This window comes from Lissotriton helveticus, chromosome 3_1, assembly GCF_964261635.1.
Source record: "Lissotriton helveticus chromosome 3_1, aLisHel1.1, whole genome shotgun sequence".
Classification (NCBI taxonomy): domain Eukaryota; kingdom Metazoa; phylum Chordata; class Amphibia; order Caudata; family Salamandridae; genus Lissotriton; species Lissotriton helveticus.
Genome location: NC_136061.1, coordinates 1,950,924,489 through 1,950,950,355, shown reverse-complemented (window position 1 = coordinate 1,950,950,355; position 25,867 = coordinate 1,950,924,489). Strand labels below are relative to the sequence as shown.

Sequence of the window (25,867 nt, the reverse complement as noted above, 5' to 3'; positions counted from 1 at the left end):
CAGTGCGAACGGCATGAGGTAACCCACTCTGCCGCTCGCGGAATTCCACGTAGCTTTGCAGGTTTTTTTGTCAATTTATGAAGGCCCGCTTAGCGGATCTCCGCAAACTCTGCCCAGGCTTAATAATGTTAAGAATTACTTCAATAACTATTTCAAAAACATTCATCCCCCCCCCACCACCCCCCCCCCCCCACCCAATTCATTCCTATGTATTCCAACAACCAAGACCAGGTGTCACTCAGGTTGAAATGGAAACCACTTTCAATCTTGTAGTGTAATATCTTCACTCTGTGGATGTTAAGGAAGTTGTCAGGAAGATAAATGCAACATTCTGACTATCTCACAAAGCCTCCTTTTGGCCACAAGATCAAAATATAAGGTCATTCTATTCTGCAGAAGAATGGTCTTCTCGGCATCTAACTGATATGATATGAAACCTAAGGAAATGACTGTCTTATTGGCTACATCTTCTAGTAGCTGAGCAATGTTTCTAGTCTGTCGGATTGCCTGTGCTACACCATAGGAACAAACAGGAGAATAATCTATTTGTTTCTGAGACCTTTCGTGTGTACCCACTGTTGCTGAAGAGGGTTAACATCTGAGTGTCTGAAGACAGAGACCACATAACTGGCATAACAGACCACTGTCAATTCTCCAGGCCGAAAGGTATAGACGCCAAGCATCAGGCCATTTCAGTTGGTTTTGAGAACATATTTTCATTCTCCTGTTCTTAAACATACCAGTATTTCTCTCAGCTTTGCCAGCTGACTCTGAGAGACAGGTATGTTGGAAGTGTTGAGTGATCCCTAAAGCTTTGCAAATCTCCTGCACTACTGATGAGATGAAGTGGGTTCCATGGTCATTCGAGGGGCAACTTTGGATCTAGAAAAGGGAAATTAAGTCCCTAAGTAAGCAGCTATCACCTGTATTGGTATCTGCTCTGGCACAATGATATGCTTCCATCTGCCCTGGAACCATGCAGACAAATACAAATACATAAGAGTAATAGGCATATTTGTGCATCAGAATTTGGATATGCACAAAGGGGCCCCAAGGAGGAGAGTGAGCAGTAGGGGTGACCTTGATCCCTTTGCCAGCATTATGGGACTGGCAGGTGACACAGGAATGGCAATAATTTTGGCAGTTGAGGAAAAGTTGTCCACCTGCCGTGGGTTGCAGCGGCAAGTTTCATCCCATCCCTACTGATATAAGCAGCTCCATGAATCAACCAGACAAATTTGGGAGTAGAAATTTCACTGCAGCCACATTTGCTGAGCTGAGTTCCGTGAACACGTTTGTTTGTTCCAGTACTATTTTTCAATTTTTACAAAGGGCACAGGAAACATATCGGCCTGTACAGCCTAAATAGCTGCATCATTGGTTTGTGTCAAAACAGCTTGTCCAACAGCTGAATCTGTGAGAGCCTTCCCTCAGAACAATTGATCATGCTGGTGTTGGCGGACAGCACACTTACCTACCACTACTGTTTGAGGCAACAAAAAATAGTGTTTAGAAAATTCTGTACATAAAGGCAATCCTTAATAGGGTTACTGGCAAATGTCAAGAATCCCTGCTGCATTTGGAGAAGCTTAAAGTCATGCATGACTCCAAACGCACACTTTGAGAATATTAATACAGTTACAATCTTTTTCTCAGCCATGACATAGGCTTGACTGAGTGCAAAGAGTTCACCAAACTGAGCAGTTTTCACATTACACAGGCTGCAGCTTTTAACAATTTGATATACAGTGCATAGAGCGTAACCTACAACCAGCCCACCTTCATCATTTTGAAGGCATGAAACATCCACAAAATACATTCATTCACAGATGGTAAGGGTGCATCCATCAGAGCAACTCAGAGATTTGTTCAGATGCCATAATACAGTCATGAGGTTCTCCCTGTTCACCGGTGGGCATCACAGATGTGAGGTTCAGGTTAGGTTAGTGGACAAGGGGAATATGAGACACAGACAACAACAGAATGTTATACCAAGACAACCTGTCAGGGGGAAAGTATTGTGCATTATTGGTAGGCCTGTGCAGAATTTGCGTAGGCAGGCTACGCAAATCTCTGCAAAACCGCAAAAAATCTCCGCGAGCACGCAGAAATTCCGCGAACACACAGAATTGATTTGCCCGCCTGTTCGCGATGTGTTTTTGCGTGCTCGCGGGTAAATATATCACCAACTTGCCCATGCGGTCGCTAAAGGGTGCGGCCATCTTGTTTTTCACTTGTCCCGCCCATTCGCGATGAGTATTTCCTGTTCAGGAACGCGCATGCGTGTTCGCTATGAATTTTGCGTGTTCGGGGAGGAGATATCACGCAAACTTTCCCACGCGGTTGCAACGGGTGCGGCCATCTTGTTATTCACTCTATTGCTTTGGTTCTGGGCCTGGTTTTTTATTCTCCCTCTATCTTTGCAATCCTTTGTTTCTGAACACTTTTTTAGAAATCTTTTTTATTTATTATCTATCTCTTTATTCTCCTGATTCTATATTTTGAGTTTTTTTCAACTTTTTGTTACTTTTTTACTCTTTTGCTATAACTTGCTTTTTCTTTTACCTACTTTTCCAATTCCTCCCTTTTATTTTCCGCCTCCCCCCCCAAGGTCTCGGAGCCATGGCCAAGAGAGAGGGCAGGGCCAAGGGCAAGGCTACTCACAGCCGCAAACTCCTTCCCTGCGGAAGGTGGCGCCCACAATGGGTGCATGCACGGGCCTTATTTGGTGAGGCGGAGGTGGCCGCACTTGTTTTTTTTGTACAGTGCCACCTCCCCTTAACCCTAGCAGCAGGCGGCAGGCCTGGGTCCTGGTACAGGCTCCGGTTGACCGACGCACCAATAACCAGCGAACGCACCGGTGGTCTGATATCCTGGACCGAGAGCAGAACCTGCTGGACCTGCTAGGAGTGGAGGTCCCGTGGCTTGGTGAGTAGCTATTTAATATTACTACTTTGTGTTCTTCTGCTCTGTGTTATATATTGCGAACACGTTTTTTTCCCCGAACAGCAAGAATGCTGCTGCTTACATTGCAGGTAAATTACGTTTAAAAATCTTCTGTGATTGTTATGACACAGGTGTGCGGCGCTCCTAATCTTACTTGTTTGCAACTTTGCGCTAGCTTGGCATGATTATGTAAGAGTTTACTTCAGAGAACTTAAGTTAGGTAATGCTAGGGAGACTCTAGTCCTTTCTTTGTCCTCCTGCCACTAAGAAGGGATAGTGGTGTATTGATAGGTTTAGTTTAGGTTAGTTATTTGTTATTAGTAGGTCATTTTTTAGTGGTCTGTGTGACGCATCCTCTGTCACGTCACGTGTTGCTGAGTGATGCTTACCCCAGTCCTTAGTAGAACCTTTTGTAGTTTGTTTTTTGAGTGGTAATGTAGGCTTATTATCACTAGCAGAACATCAGCAGGAACCAACCAAATCTACAATTTGGTGTATGCAAAAAAAGATGCATGTGTCCTTCATTTGCAATTTTGCAGACATAGTGAACAACTGGCCCGTCTGGAATAGGTGAGCTAGGTCAGGTGGTACTTAGGCTTAGTTAGTATTTTGGAATCAGAATGGAACACTGGAATAGTGTTCATAAATATATTAAATAATAACAAGACGCACCGCGAATCCTGCAATACTAGTCAACCAGATTTAGATAGCTCAATTTTATTGCAATTGTTGTTTCCATAAATGTTTTTTTGAGCGTTTTTAAAAATATTGTATTTGTTTCACACCAATCACCCATGTTTGTCTCTTTCTTTCTTACATCTTTCATGATCAGCATTCAAGGGCAGGAAGACGGGGTCGGAGGCGGCCGGAGCTGAGAAAGATGCCTCCCAGGGCCAGGAACGCTCCTTGACCAAGGGCTCTGCTGCTGGCCCCAGTAAGTCCTCCTGTTGTCAATATTAATAATTATACTTCCCAAACTTTTACTGCACCATCACAGTATTTTTTCTGAAATATTATTTCAATTTCCTAATTCTATTTTTTACAAAATCTTCTTCAATGTTCAATCTAGACAATCAGTTTCTAAATTCTTGTCATACCTGCCTCTAACTGCCTCTGCTATAACTCTACTACTACTATTAGTCTGTCTGTAGCTAAGCTTGCCCAGGTGGCCACTCTTTATTTTAAAGGTTTTAAATAAAACTCCGATCCACCAATCGCTCTAGCCAATGTGTCCAGTCATTTGGGTTGTCCTCTTCTAGCCTTCTTAATCTTGAGGCTTTTCGAAAATTCCCACCAACAAAATGTCCAACCAGATATTTAACTATTTTTGATAGGATACTAGTACATACTACTACTGTTGTAGGGATTCTGCACATACAGACATATGCATAGGACATTGTTGATAGGAGGTTGGACCTTCTCCATACCTCACCCACAATCCCTTGACTGACTAGCTATAGTGTCTCATTGGCTCCCCGAACCCCCCCAAAGAAACCCAATGATTAGACAACCCAGAACATAACACTACACTCCGGACCTCTCAGAGTCGTGGAAGCAATGCACACCCTTTCGCTCACTCATTCATTTAAGTCCACACCAAATACCACAGAGTCTGTGTAAGTTCAAAAGGTTTATTTTCAAATAACAAGCTCTGTACTTTGTTCTATAATGCAGTATACCATATGAGCGCGCACCAACAGCAAAATGTATAAGATTAAAACAATAAACATTGTTACAACTACAAGTCCAGAGAAGACAAAAGGGGAAATCATGCTAACTGAACAGTGGTTGAAGAACCACCCTCCCCTTGGCAGGAATATAGTTTATATAAAATTATAAATGAAGATCTCTGAGCGAATTCTTGGGGACGCCTCACTTTAGAAGAACCTAGAAGTACTGGTTACATCATGAGCTCTGCAAAGCTCTGCTTCGTGGAAGGGAATCTTCCATCTGTAATGGTGCGCATTAGTATATTGCAAGCATTTATCATTTGTGCCAAAAGTGTAGCATGTTATGGCTAAGCAATACAGGCTGACCCCCAGAACTCCATAACAAAGTTGCTTGTTTAGTTGCTTTTTGAACTTGTACTCAGCGCTCAGACAGTAGCAGTATGAGCTCATCTGGGCTCAAAGGTTTCTTAGTTCTTACACAACAAGCTGCGGGGTAACGTGTGCAAAAATAAAAGACACAAAGCTAAAATGGTTGCACGGCTCAGGCTAACTTAACAAAGAGGCCAGCATGACCCTAGAGACCATAACACTACTAGTGTCTAGTACTACCAGATTTGTACTAGTGATGTCTGTTGTATATGTATGTATTAACTTTTATTTGAATCTCGCTAGTGAAAAAGAATAAATAGGGGGAGGTGTAAAAATGTTTATGTTTTTTCTAGGCGTACCACCAACCATCAGTGCCGGGGCAAGTGGCGATGGTGACGCAGCCATTCCGAGGGGGCAGGAGATGCGGCTCCTGCAGGGGCTGCAGGGGGTGAGACAGCAGCAGTTGCGGGCGGTGGTAAGTTAGGGTATTGAATCATATTTCTACTTAAACATAGCAATACATTGGTAATGTATTGTGGGGGGTAACTTTTTATGTCACAAACATGGTTTCCTTGCTGCTGCAGGGCAGCACCCAGTGTTGGATTTAATGATCTACCGATTTTGTAACACACAAACAGATAGATGCGGTACCCCTCACTGAGTGACTTGTCCTACTAGTACTGTCAGTTTCTCCTCTTAGTCCATTATTATACCTCCCCCAAACTTCTTATCTTACCTGTGATTGATGTTTAAGTTAGGCACAGCTATGGCTGCATGGCGATGATGGTTTGCTTTTCCATGAGAATGGAGATGCCATCAATCAATCAATCAATCAATACATTTGTAAAGCGCGCTACTCACCCGCGAGGGTATCAATGCGCTGGATGGAGGTGGCCTGCCACTGCTGCTCGAATAACCAGGTCTTGAGGTGTCTCCTGAAGGTGAGATGGTCCTGGGTCAGTCGTAGGTGTGCGGGGAGAGAGTTCCATGTCTTGGCTGCCAGGTAGGAGAATGATCTTCCTCCGGTGGTGGCTCTGCGAATTCGTGGGACGGTGGTGAGGGCGAGGCTGGTGGAGCGGAGCTGGCAGGTGGGGGTGTAGAACGAGAGGCGGTTGTTGAGATATTCGGGGCCCATGTTGTGGAGTGCTTTGTGTGCGTGGGTGAGCAGCCTCAACGTGATCCTCTTGCTGACATGGAGCCAGTGCAGGTTTCTTAGGTGGGTGGAAATGTGGTTGTGGCGAGGGATGTCGAGGATGAGTCATGCGGAGGCGTTCTGTATGCGCTGAAGCCGTTTCTGAAGTTTGGCTGTGGTTCCTGCGTATAGGGCGTTCCCGTAGTCCAGTTGGCTGGTGACGAGGGCCTGGGTGACCGGCTTTCTGGTTTTGGTGGGGATCCACCGGAAGATCTTTCCGAGCATGCGCAGGGTGTTGAAGCATGGGAAAGAGACTGCGTTGACTTGCTTGGTCATCGTGAGGGAGGAGTCCAGGATGAATCCCAGGTTGAGAGCATGGTCCGTGGGTGTTGGTGCGGTGCCCAGCGTCGTGGGCCACCAGGAGTCGTCCCAGGGTGATGGGGATTGTCCGAGGATGAGGATATCCGTCTTGTCCGAGTTGAGCTTCAGACGGCTGTGCTTCATCCATTCTGCGACATCTTTCATTCCGTCCTGGAAGTTGGCTTTGGCGGTGCGAGGGTCTTTGGTGCGGGAGAGTATCAGTTGGGTGTCGTCGGCGTAGGAGATGATGTTGATGTTGTGTTTGCGTGCGATGTTGGCGAGGGGGCTCATGTACATATTGAAGAGGGTTGGGCTGAGTGAGGAGCCCTGGGATACGCCGCAGATGATCTTAGTGGCCTCGGAGCGGAAGGGAGGGAGGCAGACTCTCTGGGTTCTGTCGGAGAGTAATGAAGTGATCCAGTCCAGGGCTTTTCCTTGGATCCTAGAGTTGTAGAGGCGGGTTATTAGGGTGCGGTGGCAGACGGTGTCAAAGGCTGCCAAGAGGTCCAGGAGGATGAGAGCGGCTGTCTCTCCGTTGTCCATCAGGGTCCTGATGTCATCGGTGGCTGCGATGAGGGCGGTCTCGGTGCTGTGGTTGGCTCAGAATCCGGACTGGGATGGATCGAGCGAGCTGTTTGCTTCGAGGAATGCAGTCATCTGTTTATTGACGGTCTTCTCAATGACTTTAGCCGGAAAGGGGAGAAGAGAGATGGGGAGAAAGTTCTTGAGGTCTTTGGGGTAGCTGTTGGTTTCTTCAGAAGGGCGTTGATTTCTGCGTGTTTCCAGCTTCCAGGGAAGGTGGCTGATGTGAAGGAGGCGTTAATGATGTTCCGGAGGTGGGGTGCGATGATGGTGGCGGCTTTGTTGAAGATATGATGAGGGCAAGGGTTGGAGGGGGAGCGGATGGTGCTCATGACGTGGGTGGTGTCTTCCGTGCTGATGGAGGTCCAGGCGCTGAGGGTGGTGGTGGGGGTCGTTTTGGTTCGGTGACTGGAGTTGGGGTCTGGGGTCCATAGCTGTCGTGTATGTCTGCGATCTTGCGGTGGAAGTACGTGGCGAGGGAGTTGCTGAGGTCTTGTGACGGTGTGATGTCGTTGTTGCAGGCGCTGGGGTTGGAGAGCTCTTTGACGATGCTGAAGAGTTCCTTGCTGTTGTGGGAGTTGTTGTCCAGCCGCTCTTTGAACAATGTCCTTTTGGTGGTGCGGATCATCTGATGGTATTCGCGGGTGGTGCTCTTGAGGGCTGTCATGTTTTCTGATGTCCGCTTGTGGCGCCAAGCTTTTTCGAGGGTTCGGCATGATTTCTTTGCGCTTTTGAGGGCGTCTGTGAACCATGAGGTTTTTCTGTTTTTCTGTTGCTAGTCTTGCCTGGGGGTTTCTTCAGTGCAGCGAGGTCGTCGGCGCAGTTGGTGATCCACTCTGCGAGATTGTCTGCTGCGTCGTTGGTGTCAGGGGTGTCGGCAGGTGGGTTCTGGCTCAGCGATGTGGTTAGTTGGTCTGTGATGACTTTGCTCCAGCATCTGCGGGGGATCTGTAGCGTGTGGTGGTGGGATGTGGTCTTCTTGTAGGTGAAATGGATGCAGCTGTGGTCGGTCCAGTGTAGTCCGGTGGAGTGGCTGAAGGCAACGTGGCTTCTGGCAGAGAAGATGGGGTCAAGCGTGTGGCCGGCATAGTGGGTGGGGGTGTTCACCAGTTGCTTGAGTCCGAGGTTGGCTAGGTTGTCGAGCAGGGTGGTGGTGTTGTTGTCGTTGTTTTTCTGCAGGTGGAAGTTCAGGTCCCCTAGGAGGATGTACTCTGGTGAGGCTAGGACGTGTGGGCTGATGAAGTCGGCGATGGTTTCGCTGAATTGTGTCCGTGGGCCTGGGGGTCTGTAGATGAGCGTTCCTCTGAGGGTCGGTGTGGATCTGGAAGTGTAGGTGTTTGGCGGCGGTGAGTGTGTCTTCGGTGTTGGTCGTGACGCTGATGGTGTTCCTGTAGATCATGGCGATTCCTCCTCCAGTTTTGTTGACGCGGTCCTTCCAGGTGATTTTGTAGCCGTCCGGGATGGCTATGGCAATGTCTGGGGCCGAGGAGGTGTTCATCCAGGTTTCCGTGATGCCATGGTTGTGGTGGTAGTAGTAGACACTGGCAGTAGCATTTGCAAAAAAAGAAAATGAGACAGTCAGTCGCCTGAGACTCTGGGAGGATTAGTAGAACAAAGTAAATAAAATATAATTGTGGTGGGGATAGCCTAGTACAACAAGTTACAGACTGTACTTGTGTCAAGTCACTCGACTAGGCCTACACTCGACACAAGTGTAACCTTTAATGCTGTGTGTAGTATGATGACAAATCCAATCAATGCCGGCAATTAATGACGATGGATTAGGTTCCTTTGGTAAGTCACCTTGCAAATATACTAATCATGGGTGGGCAAGCAGAAGAAGATCCTCGCCCTGCCTTGAAATTGAATTAGTGTTGCTTTTGCCACATCCATCCCAGCAAGCACGTGCTCAATTATTGGTGAACATTTAATTTAGTCATACCTCAATAAATCGCACAGCCTAGGGAAGAGGGTTAGGGTTTGATGAATGGTTGCGAAGGGGGGTTTGGGGAAAGGTTTGATAAAGAAAAACAGTATGCATGACCAAACAACAAAACACAATTTTTGTAGACGACCATATCCATAAATCTGTTAAGGGAGAAAAAGAAAACGCATGCAGGATGATGATTGATAACTTGATGGTTAACGATAAGTAGTACTTACTAACTACTACAAGACAATTAGACAGTACAGGGCAGCAGTATATTAATATTATGCAATTTGCCTTGCCTGTCTGCCCTCAGAGAGACCCGGATTACATACAGTTTGTGTTCTGTTGTACCGGGCTTACTTTCAAAGATAGCAAAGAAAATTTAAAAATAGCAGTTGTTGTTGACTTGTTTACCTTTTATGGCACTTGTGAAACGCCCTGACTCATTCCATCAATCATTTCCGATCCTACTGAGTGAATGTGAAGATATTATGTCACTGTGGTCATCATGGTGTTGTCCAACTCAGTGTACAGATTGGGTTCCCTTTCCATATTCAAAATGCAATGGATCGTCCTGCAGTAGAAGTACAAATGTATTATTAAAAATCAAGAAGGGAAACATTGCCTTGAGTTACTTTTAATGTGTAGATTAGATAATAGTACACAATGAATTGACTTCATGCACCGCAAACAACAACACAAATCAATCAGTCAGCCACAGCGTCCAATGCATGGCATCATTCATTACCTGTTCCTTCTCATCTTCAGTTAATAGGCAGTCTCTCTCGGCTCGGAAAGGAGGATAGCTATGGTAGTCATCATTAGGTGTTCCACTTCTTTTGGAGGGACTCAACGAGGCAAGATTTTCTTTTTTTCTTCTATTATGCTACAACCTTTTTAGAGCAGCCTGTCCTTTACCGTGGATGGCATGCATGCTTCTAACTCCTACTATTCTGGGACGCCCAATGCCTTCCCATACCAGTTTATCCCGTAGTCGCCTACTCAGACGTCAATCTCAGCCTCTCAACTCTTTAGATTTATACAGCTACTAAACACAATCAGACTTCATAGTTCATACATTTCGACGCATGCTAGCCTCAGCTGTCCTACTCAGTCAACCGGCAGCTGGGCCTTCCTTACTGATCTCCCCTGGAGAGTCCTCTGCCTTACCTCTGTCATGAGGAGTCTGTTCCCGATGTCTGATCAAGCACAATCCCTTCCCGCCACCAATGCATCAATGCGCATGGTAATGGAAGTCTTAAAATATTTATTAACACAGAGAAAATATATAGCTTTTAGTCACAGATTCCACTGGGCAGAAAGCCCCCCTGAATAATAAAAATGAGCAGCACTTGAAGCAAAGACAAGACACAAATATATAGTGGTCTATAAACAGGCTTTTAATGCAGCTAACAAGAGCTTTTTAGACAAAGGAAGTATTGGTAGTGCAGAAACCTAAGGCCATTAGAAAGGAAGAGACAGCCCTCAAAACGTATCAGAAACATAACCTTTTGCCTGAGCAAGACAATTAGTGTTTTCTCATCTCAAGAGCCAAGCTGCAAAAGATAATATATAATTCCACCATTGCAAAAGAGAGGCTTTGAATTGTCATAGACCAGCACATCTGCTTAGGCACAGTTAGCTTAAGCAAGAAAATATGACTGCAGCCAGTATAGCTACTCTAACGTGCAATTATCATTCACACAGATTTACCCAACCTTGATTATTTTGAAGTAAATTCAGAAATAAATGGTTGATTGTTCACTTCTTATTATAAAAGTGTTTTATTTGGCAGGAACTCATAGTTGTATATTGTCCTGCTTTGTTAGGTTTTATTATGACTGTTTTAGGCAAGAGGGCAGGTTGTTGTCCTGCTCATTTGATCTGTCCGCCCACTGTATGGATCATATATATCATGAAGCACGTTGTTCTTCTTAGATATATTACTTTAATCCATCCACAAACTGTGGTCATATGAACTTCTCTGAGCCTGTGACTTCCCAAAAGGATCCTATAATTGTTATCATAAGTGCTTTGCAGTAAGCCAGCCACCTGCTGTTGATTTCTCCAGAAGCACAAGTCACGTTGCTTATGATAGGAAACCTTTCCTAGTTTGCCTTGTTCACATCTTAATAAACATGGACCGCACAGAGAGAAGGCAGAATACTGCTTGTAACACTACAGTGAACTCCCTAATAAAGTAATGAACTGACTTTTCCCCCCAAGACAGTCATCTTTTCCCACAGACAGATAGAAGCCCTTCCCTACTCCATGCTGATTCGCTGATTCTATTGAGATGGGAAACATCCTTTACAACGCAACTTTTACCACGCAGTGCCTTTACGACGCAACTTTTACAACGCAAACCATTACAATGCATTGCGCTGGGGGGCGCTCTAAGATAGGGAATACGTTTAATTTACTGTCCAACACCTTCCCTAGTGTCCACGGGGACTGGAGTTGGAATAGTAAATTAAACTATTCACTATCCAGCGCCCCAAAGCACTATGCGTTGTAAAGGTATTCGTTGTAAATACCGCGTTGTAAAGGCATGCGATGTAAAAGTATGCGTTGTAACATCATACATCCATTGAGATTCATGTGCTATACTGCTAGTAACTGTAGTCTGTCAGTCATAGAGCACACTGACCAGTGGATGCTCTACATTGGCAATGGAGACAAGCTTCAGAGGGAAGTCAGACTGCAAACATATGTCCTAGCACAAACGGTATCTGGGGTCAAACACCAAAAATGCACGCAGGCGCATAACTGCGCGCATGAGAGAACTGGTACATTGCATTCAAAAGGAGCAGCATTGCAAAGGGCTTCCACTGATCAAGAGGTTTTATGAATATTAGGTCTCTGGTGCCAAGACGTGACACCTGGTGAGCAAAGGTGGCAGGACCATCAACATGGCAGTTTTGAGTTACAATAGTCAAGCATCAGTATTTTCAATTCACAATTCTTTCTCAGCGACCGGTGACATCTCTGAAATATTGATGTTGATTCAGTTTGAATAGGTAAGTATTAGGCTTTGGTTAAATTCACAAAGAATACTAAAAACGGAGGCCTAATATTCTGTGGTTCTTAAAACACACCACACCGCCACCGACTTGCACTTGAGTAAAGTTGTGAAATATTCCCTTACAGTTTTTGCAGAAACGATAAAAAACTATAACCGGGGCACGAAGTTGTACACGTGTTGAGATCACAAAGTTGTGTGTGCGTATAGCTTTTGGTTTAAAACCAGGACTTTCTCAAAAATATGTGACTTTAGAACGCATGTAATTACCACGCATGCCTTTTCCAACACAAATTGCTTTTCCATGCGTTTTTACCAAGCATGCATTTAGCACGCATGGTAAGTATATGTAAAGTAAGCATATATTATGTTTATTTTTTAAATAACTTAATTTGTATATTTTGAAGGGAAACCCTCAAACCCTATCTATCTATCTATCTATCTATCTATCTATCTATCTATCTATCTATCTATCTATCTATCTATCTATCTATCTATCTATCTATCTATCTTGTATATTTCCGAGGCAGAACCCCCATAAAACATGCATAAAATCATACAAAATATTATATACCTCCACCATTTCAATATTAAAACAATGCCAATAAAAACACTAATTTCATCAGGTAAAATTCTAAAACCTTACAGTACTTTAATTGATCTGCATCTTATCTGACAGGCATGAAATAAATAACTTGACACCACAAAAATAATCTGCTCAGTATTACCTGTTCTTAAAATGTGGATAGTGTCTGGGTAGTGTCTCATACCTAGTAACAGACAGATTGGGATTGCCCAGTTCTTTCTTAAATGATGGGAAATGGGACAGAATAATTAAAGATGTGCTTCAAACTCACATTTATTTCCAAACCATACTGTTTGCAAGTGATGGAGAATCTATTTTATTACATTTTGTAATCCCATTTGCAATGTATCATCAGCAAAAAGTAGAGCAGGAATTCTGTGGTCAGCCAGTTTAGGGGAATCACAGTTACAATTGTGAAGCATATTACTCACATATCAATTACCCCATTTATATATAATGTAAATAAAGTGGGGGCTAGTACACATCCCCGATGGACCCCTCCCCTCAATGTTAATGGGGTCCATCAGTTCTCACTTCCTATCCCATCACACTAGAGCATAATTATAACTGGAAAGACAGATAATTAGATCAAGTAGGTTAACCGGCATTCCCAAGTCTTTACGTACAGCCCAGAATTTTGCCCAGGGTATCAAATCAAAAGCTGGCCTTAAATCCGCAAACACTATATACAAATGGCCTTAACTGAAAGTGGCTGTCATTCAAAGAATTAGAATAAAGTGAAAAACCTAGTTGATGGTGCTCGTTTGGGATCTAAAACCTGCCTGGCGGTGAGAGAACATTTTATTTTCCTCCATTAAGGATTGTGCTTTGTTCAATACTTGCCTGCTAAATATTTTTGGGGCATTATCAATCAGGCTGATGGAAGACTCCTGGTATCATATCCAATCCCGGAGCTTTCCAGACTTTCAAGAACTCTATAGCGGCTAAAGTCTCCTCAATAGAGAAAGTGACTGGAAAAGTACACTATGACTTACTTGTTGCATTCAGGTACAGTCCATTGGAAAAGCATTTTTTGTTTTCCTAAATAACTTTGCGCCGTTTCATGAATCTTAATGAAACTTTCCACAAAAAAATCTCATTTACCTCATCTCCGTACAGGAAAGTTTTGGGGTGATCTGTCAAGCCGGGGCTGAGAAAATTGAATTTTTCATAGGAAAATTGAACAGCAATAGTGCAAAACTGTTCAACGGAATTACCTCAGGTTCGGAAAAAATATAGATTTGGGTCCAGAACCTGATTTTTGTAATTTGGTACAATTCCGTTTATTCATTTTTCAGAAATTATGCCTCAAAAACATTGTAGACTTCATGCCATGGAGGACCCGCGGAGCCGGCAAATCTCAAAATAAAATCTAATTGGCTGCCACCACTCAGTGCTGAGTTCTAGAATTTTTTTTAAAAAACAGAGATAAGGGAGCAGAGTAGGGATGCCCTTCCCCGAGGCCTGGTGTAAATTTAAAAAAAGCATGCGCTCCTGCACCTGAAAAAACAACCCTCCACGTCCCCGTGTGGGCCAAGGCTTGGCATCATTTAAATATGTGTGCCCCTCTCCTGAGCCTGGAAAGGCGTAGGGGACTCCCCATCCCCAAGGGCCGTGATTAATTAAAATGGGAGGGGGACACATGGCTCCTGTCCCAGAGCCAGGAAAGGTCCCGTGGACCCCATCCCCTGAGACCAGAACATAATTATAGGGGGGCACGCCGCCTTCTCCCTGAGCCAACAAAGGCCCGGTGGACCCCATCTCCAGGGGACAGCTTCACTATGGTGGCCAAGGGAGTTTCCCTGCCCCAAGGAGCACACGCAGGGAAATACATGTTGGCTCCCACCCAGCGGGAGGTTTTAAAATGCTGTAGCTGGATGGGAACTGACTTGTATTACCCTTCCATTACTGCAGGAAGAGAATCTTATATTGCTCCAACCCGACGAGAGCAGGTTAAATACCTGCTTCCACCAGGTGGGAGCAATGCCGGCTCCCTCATCACCTAGGATGGGGGCATGGGGAGCCAGGGGGGCCGCTGGAGCCAAGGGGCTCCCCCGCCGCCCCCAATAGTGTTTGCTCTGGGCACTGGGTCACCCACCTAAGTACCCTGGGAGATGAGATCCTCACGTCTTTAAAGGCCCCCTCACCTTAAATGTATTTTAAAAGGGCCCGGGAAGGCCTTTTCCCTATTCCCCTTAAATTTATGAAAAATATGTTCCAGGGACGTGGTTCCCAGGGCAGTAAAGGCTCAGGGAGGGGGTTTGCATGCACCACTCCCATTACTACAAAGCAAAGGCCAACCAGGCATGGGGTCCCTGGGGGGTGCATCTGACCCACTTCCCTAATTCATGAGTACAGCCCTATGGGACTGGGTCCCCATGGCCTGCAAAGGCTTAGGGAAGGATACCTTATGCCCCCCACTCAAATAATTATAAAAAGTGTCCCAGGTGGGCACTGGGGCACGAAAATGAATAAGAAATGTGTGGCTGAAACCTCGCATATATTATTCACTGCTTCATAATCCTCTGTGAGGGTTTAATGGCTTAAATGAGCTTGGTAGTCAGAAAAGGGAGGGGTGCCACCAAGCCTTTTTTATTGTTATTGGGGGATGCAGGGAGTCCAGCAGCCCCCAGCAAAATTTAAAATAAATAAAATAATGAGAACTTACCATATTTTTTTTTAATGATCTTCAATTGTCGGCCTTCCAGGATAGCAATCAGCTGCTGGACGATTCTCAATTTGGGTTTTGCAAGGAGCATTCCAAGGAATCTGCTCTTATTGTAGTTAGAGAAATGGTCAGGGCCACAGACGATGGTGGGGGCAATGCTCCCTTCCTCCTCCTTGATCTGACTGCAGCCTTTGACACGATCAATCATGACCTGATACACCGGTTGGAAGACCTTGGCTTAGAAGGGGCAGCTTTCACCCTTTTTAGATCCTTTATGACTGATCGAACCCAAAAGGTAGCCCTGGGCTATTTTACTTCAAAACGATTCTCCGTACGTTCTGAAGTTCCCCAGGTGCTCATCGGTGAGTCCAACTCTCTTCAATATTTATGTAACACCACTGACGACCTTGGTGAAATGCTTTGGTCTATTGATTGTTTCATGTGTGGCAGACACTCACATTGTTGTTTCCCTTTCCAGAAATGCCTGATATAAATGAGTTGTTTCGTATGTGCATGCAAGAATTGCCTCAAACTGAACTCTGCAAAAACAGAGGTCATCTTATTTGGGAATAACCCTTCCTTTTGCAATCTTTCCTGGTGGCCGAATGAATTGGGGTCTCTTCCAGTTCCTGCGAAAAAGGTGAAAAATTTGGGAATCCTTATAGATGACAAACTCACGTTTAAAGAACAAGTTAATAAGGTACATTCCACATCCTTCTTTGTGCTACGTACAATTAGGAAAATTGAAGCTCCAAATTCCATTCCTCCAAATTTACTGAAAACAGTGGTCGTTTGCCTTGTAATGTCCAGGGTTGACTATTAAAATGGCCTGCATGTCAACTTACCCAACGCTCTTCTGAAAAAATTGCATATTTGCAGAATACAGCAGCAAGAATGCTGATGAAAATCCCAAGATTCCAGTCAGCCTCACAGGCTTTGGCGAGGCTTCGCTGGCTCTCAGTTCTTTGAAAGATTCTCTTTAAAGTGCTTCACATCACAAGGTCCAGCCTTCTTAGGAGAAAAACTCAGAAGGTATGTTCCCAACAGGACCCTTAGGTCCAGCAAAGCCAAGAATCTGATGGTGCCTCCCTACAAGCTCTCCAAATGGGAAGGTAGGAGCTTTTTAATTTGCACAACTCAAAACTGGAACCAGCTTCCTTTTGAAATAAAATCTGCCTTCTCGCTATGGAGTTTCCACAAGCTTTTAAAAACTTGGCTGTTTACTAGTTACTTACTCTGTTCTCTGTTTCCGTACTTCTTGGCCCCGAGACACCTCTGGATATTTGTTCGCACTTTACAAAATTCAAAATCAAATCAAATCAAAGGACTCCTAGCTGGAACTCTATGCTCTTCAGCTGGAGTGCATGGCCCTCTTGTGGGTGTTTTTATGAATGCATTTTGTGGACTGAAAAATGTTTACAGAAATACTCAGACACGTTTTTAATTAAAAAAATAATAATAATGTATATGACTATTTATATTCATATTTATCACTCACAAAATGTTCTCATAAAAACTTTGTTAAAAGATAAACTCACAGACATACTTTTGTATTAGACATTTTTATAATCAACTTCATTATTAAACATTACATTGTGTGAATTACTGAAATATACATGTGATTAAAAATATTTGTTATTTTCAGAGAATGTATATAGATATATATATATATACCACGTGACTCCTCCTTGAATCTCTCGGTGTTTCAGGCCCAGCACGGCCTCGTACACACGCCAGCAAACAAAGGGAGACGGACCACAATATTTCAGCATCGGCAGATTTATTAGATGCACAGAACAGCTACGCGTTTCTGGCAAGTTATGCCCTTGTTCACGCCGCAATATATATCACCACAGTTCACCCCCTTCTTGGTAAGGATGTAGAGTCGCACATGCAACAACTTGCTGAAAGCAATTTATTCGACCAGTAGGGCAGATAACCTGACGCGTTTCGTTCGCTTCCGCAAACTTTTTCAAAGGTCAGCCCAAGCAGACAGGAACTGTTCTCGGGACACAGTGGATGTTTCTTTTATATTTGCCGGCACTCTAGTGGACATCCACTAGTTTGTTGTTAGCCAGGCATGATGGACGATGTAGTCCTGTGTTTCCTGTTAGCTGCGATTTTTCTTTTAAAGGTTGTGCCTTTATTGTTACTGTGTCGCTGGAATGCTGTGAATTCCAGGGGTGTTGCTCCAATTGCAGTCCTTAATTTTCGAGCTGCTATATATATATCTCCCACAAAGAACTCCAACCACTTCCAACGATCGTCTGTGAAGAAGGAGGCTCAGACCACACAGCTTGTCGGGCGAGTTATTTCTTTATTTCAAAATCAGCAGCCTGCAACGACACGTTTCGGGCCAGCAGGGGCCCTTGATCACATTATAAATATACTCAAACTAGTTGAATGAAGCGCACTCTCAGGGGAATTGCAGATAAGTTTGAGTCTAATTGTTTCTGTAACGCGTTTCAACTGTTTGCACAGTCGGTTCGGTTGAGCAAACAGTTGAAACGCGTTACAGAAACAATTAAACTCAAACTTACATGCAATTTTCCTGAGAGTGCACTTCATTGAACTAGTTTGATTGGATTGACTGTCCAGCCTGTCCTGCCAGCACAGAGCGCCACCTTTAAAGGGCCCAGGGTCACAGAAGGGAGGATCGCTCGCTTCGGAGGATATATATATATATATATATATCTTACAAAAGTTCAATAAGCACGCGCTCAGGGTATAGCACAAATGAAAACTAGTCATTGCAGGAAACTGTTTATTCACACAACACATTTCGGTTTCCCAGCAGCCTTGGTCGCATGCCGAAACACTTTGTGTGAATAAACAGTTTCCTGCAACAACTGGTTTTCGTTTCTGCTATACCCTGAGGGCGCGCTTATTGAACTTTTGAAGGTTATGACAAGCCGGTTGGTTTAATTTGCTCACCCCTTGATGAATCCAATAGCTCTCTTTTTTATAGTTTGTTATTGTGACTCTTCAGCAAGGTCAGTAAGTCTGCGTGGGTGCGGTAAGGACCTGTGAGACCAACTGCAATCTACGCATACCATTGGCTATGTGAAGTGGGAGGGGGGGGTAGTTAGCTGCCCGCGGGGTTGCATGCAGGGCCAGGCTTCAAGCCAGCCCCTAACGGCATTGGTGTGATGATAAAATATTACGTTACGTTGAAAAACCCCTGGAAATGCATTAAAAAAAACAAAGATTGAAGTGACGTTATAGTTAGGCATGGTAATAAAATCTTACTTTCCATTTTAAAAAACCTTAGAAATTCATTGAAAACACCAAAGTGTAAAGGGACATTATAGTTAGGTGAAAATGTCAGTTAACACATACCATTTTAAATGCACACCCTATGCACACCAAGCGGAGCCTTATCGGTGCACTTGGAGGCGTGTGAATTGCAAGACTGACATGGACTGCTCATGGACAGTGGTGAGATCAATGAGACTGTGCTTGTGACCCCAGCATCTGACCACTGCGATGGCATCTGAGGGTCTGGTGGGTCTGAAGAAGTGGTGAAGGCTACTGCTACTGTGTAGGGTCGAATCAGCTGGAGACTCTTACTCCTTGGGCTGGAATCTGCCACTCTGCTCTTGCTGGGAGTGATAATCCAGCTGCCTCATGGATCGACGCGGCGCTATGGGTCCCCAACCATCAGAGCGCCAAAGTGCGGAAGGCCTGAACCACTCAGATGTGGCATTCAGCCAGGAGTCCATGCAACAAACCGTCACAGAAACAAAGTTGGCCAAGGTCCTTGAAGCAATTTTAGATCCAAAACAGGAGCTCCGGGGAAGAATCGATGCAGTTGAGCTTGAGGTGGTGAGGTTCCGTGATTTCGAACCGGGCTCCATTTTGTATGACGCCATTTTTGTGTTGCCCTCACGTAGGCCTATGGAGGTAAACGAACGAACAAAGTTGCATGGGCCTCATTGTTCATGTATGCATTAACAGGCCCTTTTCTGACTTGTGAGTGAATTGCAAAGACGCTGACCTCGTCACCTGAAACTGACTCTTTCACGAAGCCAATTTCTCTGGCTGATCGTTGTCTAAGATTCCCAATCAGTGTTCAGGATATCGTTAACTTTTAGTTTCTTGCACATATCTTATCCTACGCAACATCTGAGTTGTTTCTTTCCTTACGACTTTTCATTACATGGGTAGTGCTTTCAATTATGGGTTTGTCCGGCTTGTGGAAATTGAATTTGGGACAGTCCTAATATTTAACTTTTGGGTTGGGTTACTGTAAATTGGGTTTTTGTTAATGTGATACTCAGTTAGAAAATGTGTCCTATTGGTCAGAATTTTGCGCAGTGGGTGTATATTTGTAATGAGAATATGGTGTATAAAAAGAGATGTCTTGCTCTATGAAAATTGAGCAGTTTCCTGAGTTGTACACCGTGTTGTATTGCTTGGTTTACTGTTACTAGCTGCAGCTAATAAATTTGATCTTTGACGCCATCCAGAAGTATTCCGTGTCTCTGTATTCCAAGACAGGAGAATCCGAAGACTTCGGGTGTGTCCCTGGCACCGCTGGGTTCTAAGAAAACCCGGTTCTTCAGTTGGCGCCCAACGTGGGGCGACTTCAGCGGTACCGGTCCAAGCCTGAGGATCGTGAGGGGCCACGTGAGGAAATTCTAGAGGATAGCCGCCACTTCATTGACCCCTGCATGTCGACATGGACCGAAGGTCTTTTCTGCGAGGCTTCCCGCTTTCCGACGGCTACGAAGGACTGCTGCCCTGACTGTCGCCCTTTCTTGGACTCTTGATTGATCCTTTGTAAAGTGAGACGATAGACGGTCTTCTGGTGGCGTGACAGATATTTTGGTTAAGTATAAGTGGGTCGCTCCCACGATTTCGTTTGGGTTCTTGGTTTTGTTTGATTCGGTTGCTGCAACAATCGAAGCCGAGGGGCTCGTATATTTGCGAGTGTATCGATAGTTGATAACCCCTTGAAGTTTGAAGCTAGATTAGTGAGCTATAAGATGCCTGGTCTTAGCAAAATTAGGAAATGGTTTAGTTGTGGTTGCAACAGGGATTCCCGATTGGAGGATTTGTGTCCGATACCTCCGGTTGGAACTCCGACTTATGAGCTCTATTCAAAACACGGAGTGGGTCCTATTACTTATAATGAAGTATGGGTCCGCTATACGAAGAAAGATGGTGTTTTAAGCCCAATATGGTAGTTTCAAATTAAATATTTTAGATAATCTGGAAGTTGCGCTATTTAAGAAGAAAGCCCGGCCGGCAATGTTTGACTCTTTCCGCCTCCGGCGAAAGGAAGCCAAACAGCGAGAAATTAAGCAAGCAAAAAGAGATAGGAAAGATAAAAATATGTCAGTACTACAAGCTGCTAGGCAGTTAAAAGTAGATGAAGAAGATCGAGTGAGTGAAGTCTCAGATAGACAGCGTTGCATGGCCATTGATAAATGTTATCCGGCCTTGCCACCTTCTCCTCCAAAAGTGATTGAAGATCCTGAAAAAGATCCTTTGATCTCTCATCTACTGAGATTGCCACCCCCTTATGTGCAGAATGCTACTGCACCTCCATTACCCGCGGTTGTTCCACCCTTTGTTGTTCAACCTCCTGCTGTTGTTCAGCCACCCGGTGCTTCACAGATGGTTTTGCCTTCTACAGCGCAACCCACTCTAGGGTCGCCAGCTTTGCTACCAGCTTTGCCTCAAACTCCTTTGCCTTCTACTTCTGTATCTTCGACTCCTACTGCTCTTGTCCCTACACCTCTTTTGCCTCAAAATACTTATTCTCCTGTTCCTATGTCTGCTTCTTCTCCATCTGCTCGAAAACGAATGACTGAGACTGTTGTTAATCTGTTGTCTCCATTGTTTGGGTCACTGAATATGACCCCTGTTTCGGAACGTAAGCAGAGTCGTAGTCAGCTTCCTAGTTCCGAGGAACGGACAGTGTTGGATTTGTTGGCTCGTAGATGGATTTTAAATGCTTCCAGGAATAATTTGCCAGCGGTTATGGATGTTTTCTTTCAGTGGGAACCACCTAAGCAAAGGTACGTTTTTGATGTAATGTGTACTTTTCTTCGTCAGGAATGGGAAGATAATGAGTTGGGTCCGATTCCGCAGGAAGTGCTTGATGTTCAGTCCGAATTTGCTAAAGGGACGATAGTGGAATCTGATGTTACAGATGCCGTGGAGACGATACTTGTTTTTAGGTCTAGATTACCGTCTCAGACATTGGACGAACCTGATTCCTCTATTAGGAGGAAAGTGAAGCAGTATCCTATGAGAGAGGTACCCCCTGTATGGAGAGAGGAAGTTGTTGCTAATGTTAATCAGGGTATTCAGGGTGTACCGGCACATTTTCAGCGAGTGTGGGTACATGTCCCTTGGAAAAGAGCAGAGGTCTTGGCTCTTAAGCAGACCTTACCTGACCCCCGTAAGAATCCTGCCGGTTATTACAAGGAGTTGTCTCAGACAGTTGAAGCGTGTATTATGAATTTAGCTGACATAGATATGTTAATGGGTAATGTAGTTCCTCAACCTTTGTGGGCGAAGATTCGTCATGAGAATCATGCGCAAGAATTAGGAGATACGTGGGCTAATATTGTTGCTGCAGATGGTCGGCAAGTAGGAGGTGCCAAACCTGAGCCCTTAGTTGCAGAATTACCTGGTAGGATTATTAATTTAATGAAAACTATGATGCCTCCTTTAAGAGTGAATTGGGACAAGTTAGCAGCATGCAAGCAAAAGAAAGATGAGAGTGTGTCTGATTTCTTCACGAGGTTTGAGGAAACGTTTATTGATCATAGTGGTCAGGACATGAGTACGGAAGGTGGTAAAAGGTTGTTCGTGGACAAATTTGTCTTTAATTTGCTTCCCGAACTTTCTAATAAGTTAAAGGACTCTGAGAGTTCATGGGCTGTTTCTTCGTCGGCCCAGATATTGGCTACTGCACAATATTACGGGAATAGGGATAAAGATGAGAAGGATAAAGCAGATAAGAAAACGAAAGATCTAAAGACGAAAGTTCTTTTGCAGCAAGCTTATCCGCCTCGTCAGAATCAGCCTCAGTTTCAGCAACCTCCACAGTTTCAGAGATTGTTACAGAAGCCTGAGCCTTATGCTCCGCGATTCTTTCCTGGTCCTAATTAGTGTGCTTATTATAGAGAGGAAGGTCATTTCAAGAATAGTTGCCCGGCTTTGTTACAGCGTGCGAATGGTGTATCTGGTCAGAGAGGTCGTGGTGGTTTCCAGCAAGCTCCTAGGGGTAGGGGACGTGGTGTGTTACCCCAGAATGAGCGTTCCTCTTCCCTTCAGAATTCTGCGAATTATTTTGACAGACAGAATGTTCCGAGTGGTCAGTCTGCACAGTACTATGTCGATGATTACTATGTCGAGAGTGAGAGTGCTGGTTATAATGATAGTTAGAACAGCCATGGGCAAAGAGAGGGAGTAGTGTCAGTTCCAGTAGACCAGAGTGGACCTTATGTTGAAGTGATTACATCAGGTGTGGCAGAACCTTTTCTTTTGGATACTGGTGCGACGAAGAGTTCTATTATGCACTCTAAACTTCCTGGCGCACCTTTGTCTGGCTTGACCAATGTTTCCGTAGGATTTTCTGGCTCCCCAGTTTGTAACCCGGTTTCTAGCCCTTTGTCCCTTTCTATTGGTCCTTGTGAATTGGAAGCTCCACTTATTCTGACGACTGGTTGTGGTGAGAATCTGTTGGGTTTGGACTTGCTGAAAAGACTGCATGAGACATTACATTGCTCTCCTTCGGGAGTACATCTTACCTTGGGTAAGAAAGTGATTTCTCCGATGTATTTGTCTAAAGATTGCCTTCCACTGGAATTGCCTTCTCTTCCAGATACACTTTGGGCTACAGGTCCCAATGATTTTTGTCTTTTGCAGATTCCATCCTATGTTGTTACCCTTAAGTCAAATGCTAGGCTACCTCGTATTCCACAATATAAATTATCTAGTGATGGAGAGAGAGCTCTTCTAGCAATTATTTATGATTTAGTTGAGAAGGGTGTAATTGAAGAAACGAGAGGTAACGTGTGTAACAGTCCTGTTTTGCCTGTCCTTAAGCGTACTAATGCTTCTCAACCACCTGTGTACCGGTTTGTGATCGATGTTCGAGAAGTGAATAAGATTGTGGTGCCACAGTTTCCTGTTGTCCCGGATATTACTGCTTTGTTGACTCTGATTCCTGCTTCGGCAGCCTGGTTTTCTGTTATCGACTTGAAGAATGCTTTCTTCAGTATTCCAATTGCCGAGGAAAGTAGAGATATTTTCGGCTTCTCTTTAGGAGGCCGAAGCTTCCGGTTTAAGAGAGCTCCTCAAGGTTATTGTGAAATTCCCTCCATCTATAGTCAGGCGTTGAAAACTCAGCTTGATGATTTTGTATTGCCTTCTGGTGCTACTCTTATTCAATACGTTGATGATCTGTTGATTACTGCTGATGACGAAGAGATTTGTAAAGAGGCTACTCTTTCTTTGTTACGACATTTGTCTGACCTTCATCATAAAGTGTCACCTTCCAAGTTACAGTATTGCCGACAAGAAGTAACCTACTTAGGTCATCTCTTGTCGAAGGAGGGAAGAAGGTTGACCCCAGAACGAATCCAAGCGATTGCACAAATGAGTGTGCCATCCACAGAGAGAAGTGCGTGCTTTCTTAGGTATCACCTCGTATTGTAGGCAATGGATCTCCAACTTTTCCTTGCTAGCGAAACCTCTGTTGGCATTGACTCTTAAAGATACTCCGTATCCTCTCCCTTGGTCTGATGATTGTCAGAAAAGTTGTTCTGAATTACGTGATGCATTGTGTTCGGCTCCGGTGTTGGGTACTCCGGACTACAGTAAACCTTTCACATTGTATGTTCACGAGAGAGAAGGTTGTGCATTGTCAGTATTGATGCAACAATTTGGAGACAAGCAACGCCCATGTGCGCATTTTTCAGCGACGTTAGATCCGGTAGCTAAAGCGTTGCCGAGTTGTTTGAGAGCTACAGCGGCAGCGGCTGTTTCTATCCGACAGTCTGCTGGTTTGGTATTGGATAATACGTTGATTGTGATGGTCCCACATGCAGTGGATACTTTATTGAATAGGACCAAGACTCAGCACCTTACTAGTGCACGTCTGTCAGGATATGAGTTGACACTTTTGGCTAGCCATGTTCACATCAAAAGATGTAATGTGTTGAATCCAGCTACGTTGTTGCCGATTTCTGTAGAGACAGATGTTCAGGAACAGCATGATTGTGTTCTCCGGACAGAGGAGGAAACGAAGGCTAGAGTTGATTTAAAAGATACTCCTCTCACGAATGTTGATGGTACCTTATGGGTAGATGGTTCGTGTTTCAAGCTTCCGAATGGTGAGACGACTGCGGCATATGCTGTCACAACTTTACATACAGTTGTTGAAACAGCACGCATAGCACAGAATTCTGCGCAAGCAGCAGAGTTGATTGCATTGACTAGAGCGTGTGTGTTGTCAGAGGGTAAGCGAGTGAATGTTTATACTGATAGCCAGTATGCGTTTGGTGTTGCCCACAGTTTTGGGCGTTTGTGGAGAGAGAGAGGATTTCTTATTTCTCATGGTGCGAAAATACAGCATGGGCAATTAGTGAATGAGCTTCTCGAATCACTTACTCTCCCAAAGCAGATTGCAATTGTGAAGTGTAGTGCCCATAAGAAGGTTGTGGATGATGTAGCTCGAGGAAATGCGTTTGCGGATGAAGTTGCGAAGGAAACGGCGAAAGACATGATGAGCCGTATGTATGTTGCAGGCCCTGCTAATTGGGTTATGGCTGGTGGAATATGTGAAGACAATAGAAAGTGTGAAGTCAATTCAGGCTGAAGCTACGGAAAAGGAAGTGAGTACGTGGAGAGAAAGTACGGGTATGTTGGATTCAATGGGTTGTTGGGTTGAGTTGTCGGAACACCAGCGATGGTTGTTGCCTGATGCGTATGTGTTTCCAGTGGTTACTATGGCTCATGGAATAACTCACATTAGCTCGAAAGGGATATGTAAGTTGTTGGCTCCAGTATGGCAGAATGCTGGAATTCCTAAATGTGCTGAGAATGTGGTGAAGCATTGTATGATTTGTTTGAAGTACAATCCTGGAAAGGGAACCCCAACTCCAGCTGGTCATTTTGCTCCCCCAACTTATCCGTTTGAAGTGATACAGCTAGATTACATTCACATGGAGAGATGCAACAATTTGAAGTATTTCCTTGTGGTTGTTTGTGCCTTTTCCAGATGAATAGAGGCCTACCCCCTAAAGGATAATACTGACTTGTCTACAGCCAAGGTTTTGCTTACAGAGTACTTCCCTAGGTATGGTTTGCCGAGAATTGTATGGAGCGACAATGGGAGTGAATTCGTGGGTCAAATCATGAAGAAAGTGTGTGCTGGTTTGGGTATTAATCAGAAATTTCACGCTGCGAATCACCCCCAGTCTGCTGGACTTGTCGAGTGCTATAATGGTACCTTGAAGCTGAAAATAGCTACGGTACAAGCGAGCACTGGTCTTAAATGGCCGGATGCTTTGCCGTTGGCTCTTTTGTTAACAAGGACGACAGTGCATTCTCGTGTGGGACTTAGCCCATACGAAATAG

At 44.5% G+C, this 25,867-nt stretch overlaps 1 long non-coding RNA gene across 1 annotated transcript in view; it reads right to left on the bottom strand.

Annotated features, from left to right (window-relative positions):
- LOC144825224 (uncharacterized) overlaps positions 1–9,501 on the bottom strand; it is a 91,075-nt gene extending 81,574 nt beyond the window's left edge. The window contains exon 1 of the long non-coding RNA XR_013609339.1: positions 9,404–9,501. This is a non-coding gene — a long non-coding RNA (uncharacterized LOC144825224). The remainder of the gene's footprint in view (positions 1–9,403) is intronic.
- Positions 9,502–25,867: the final 16,366 nt, after the last annotated feature.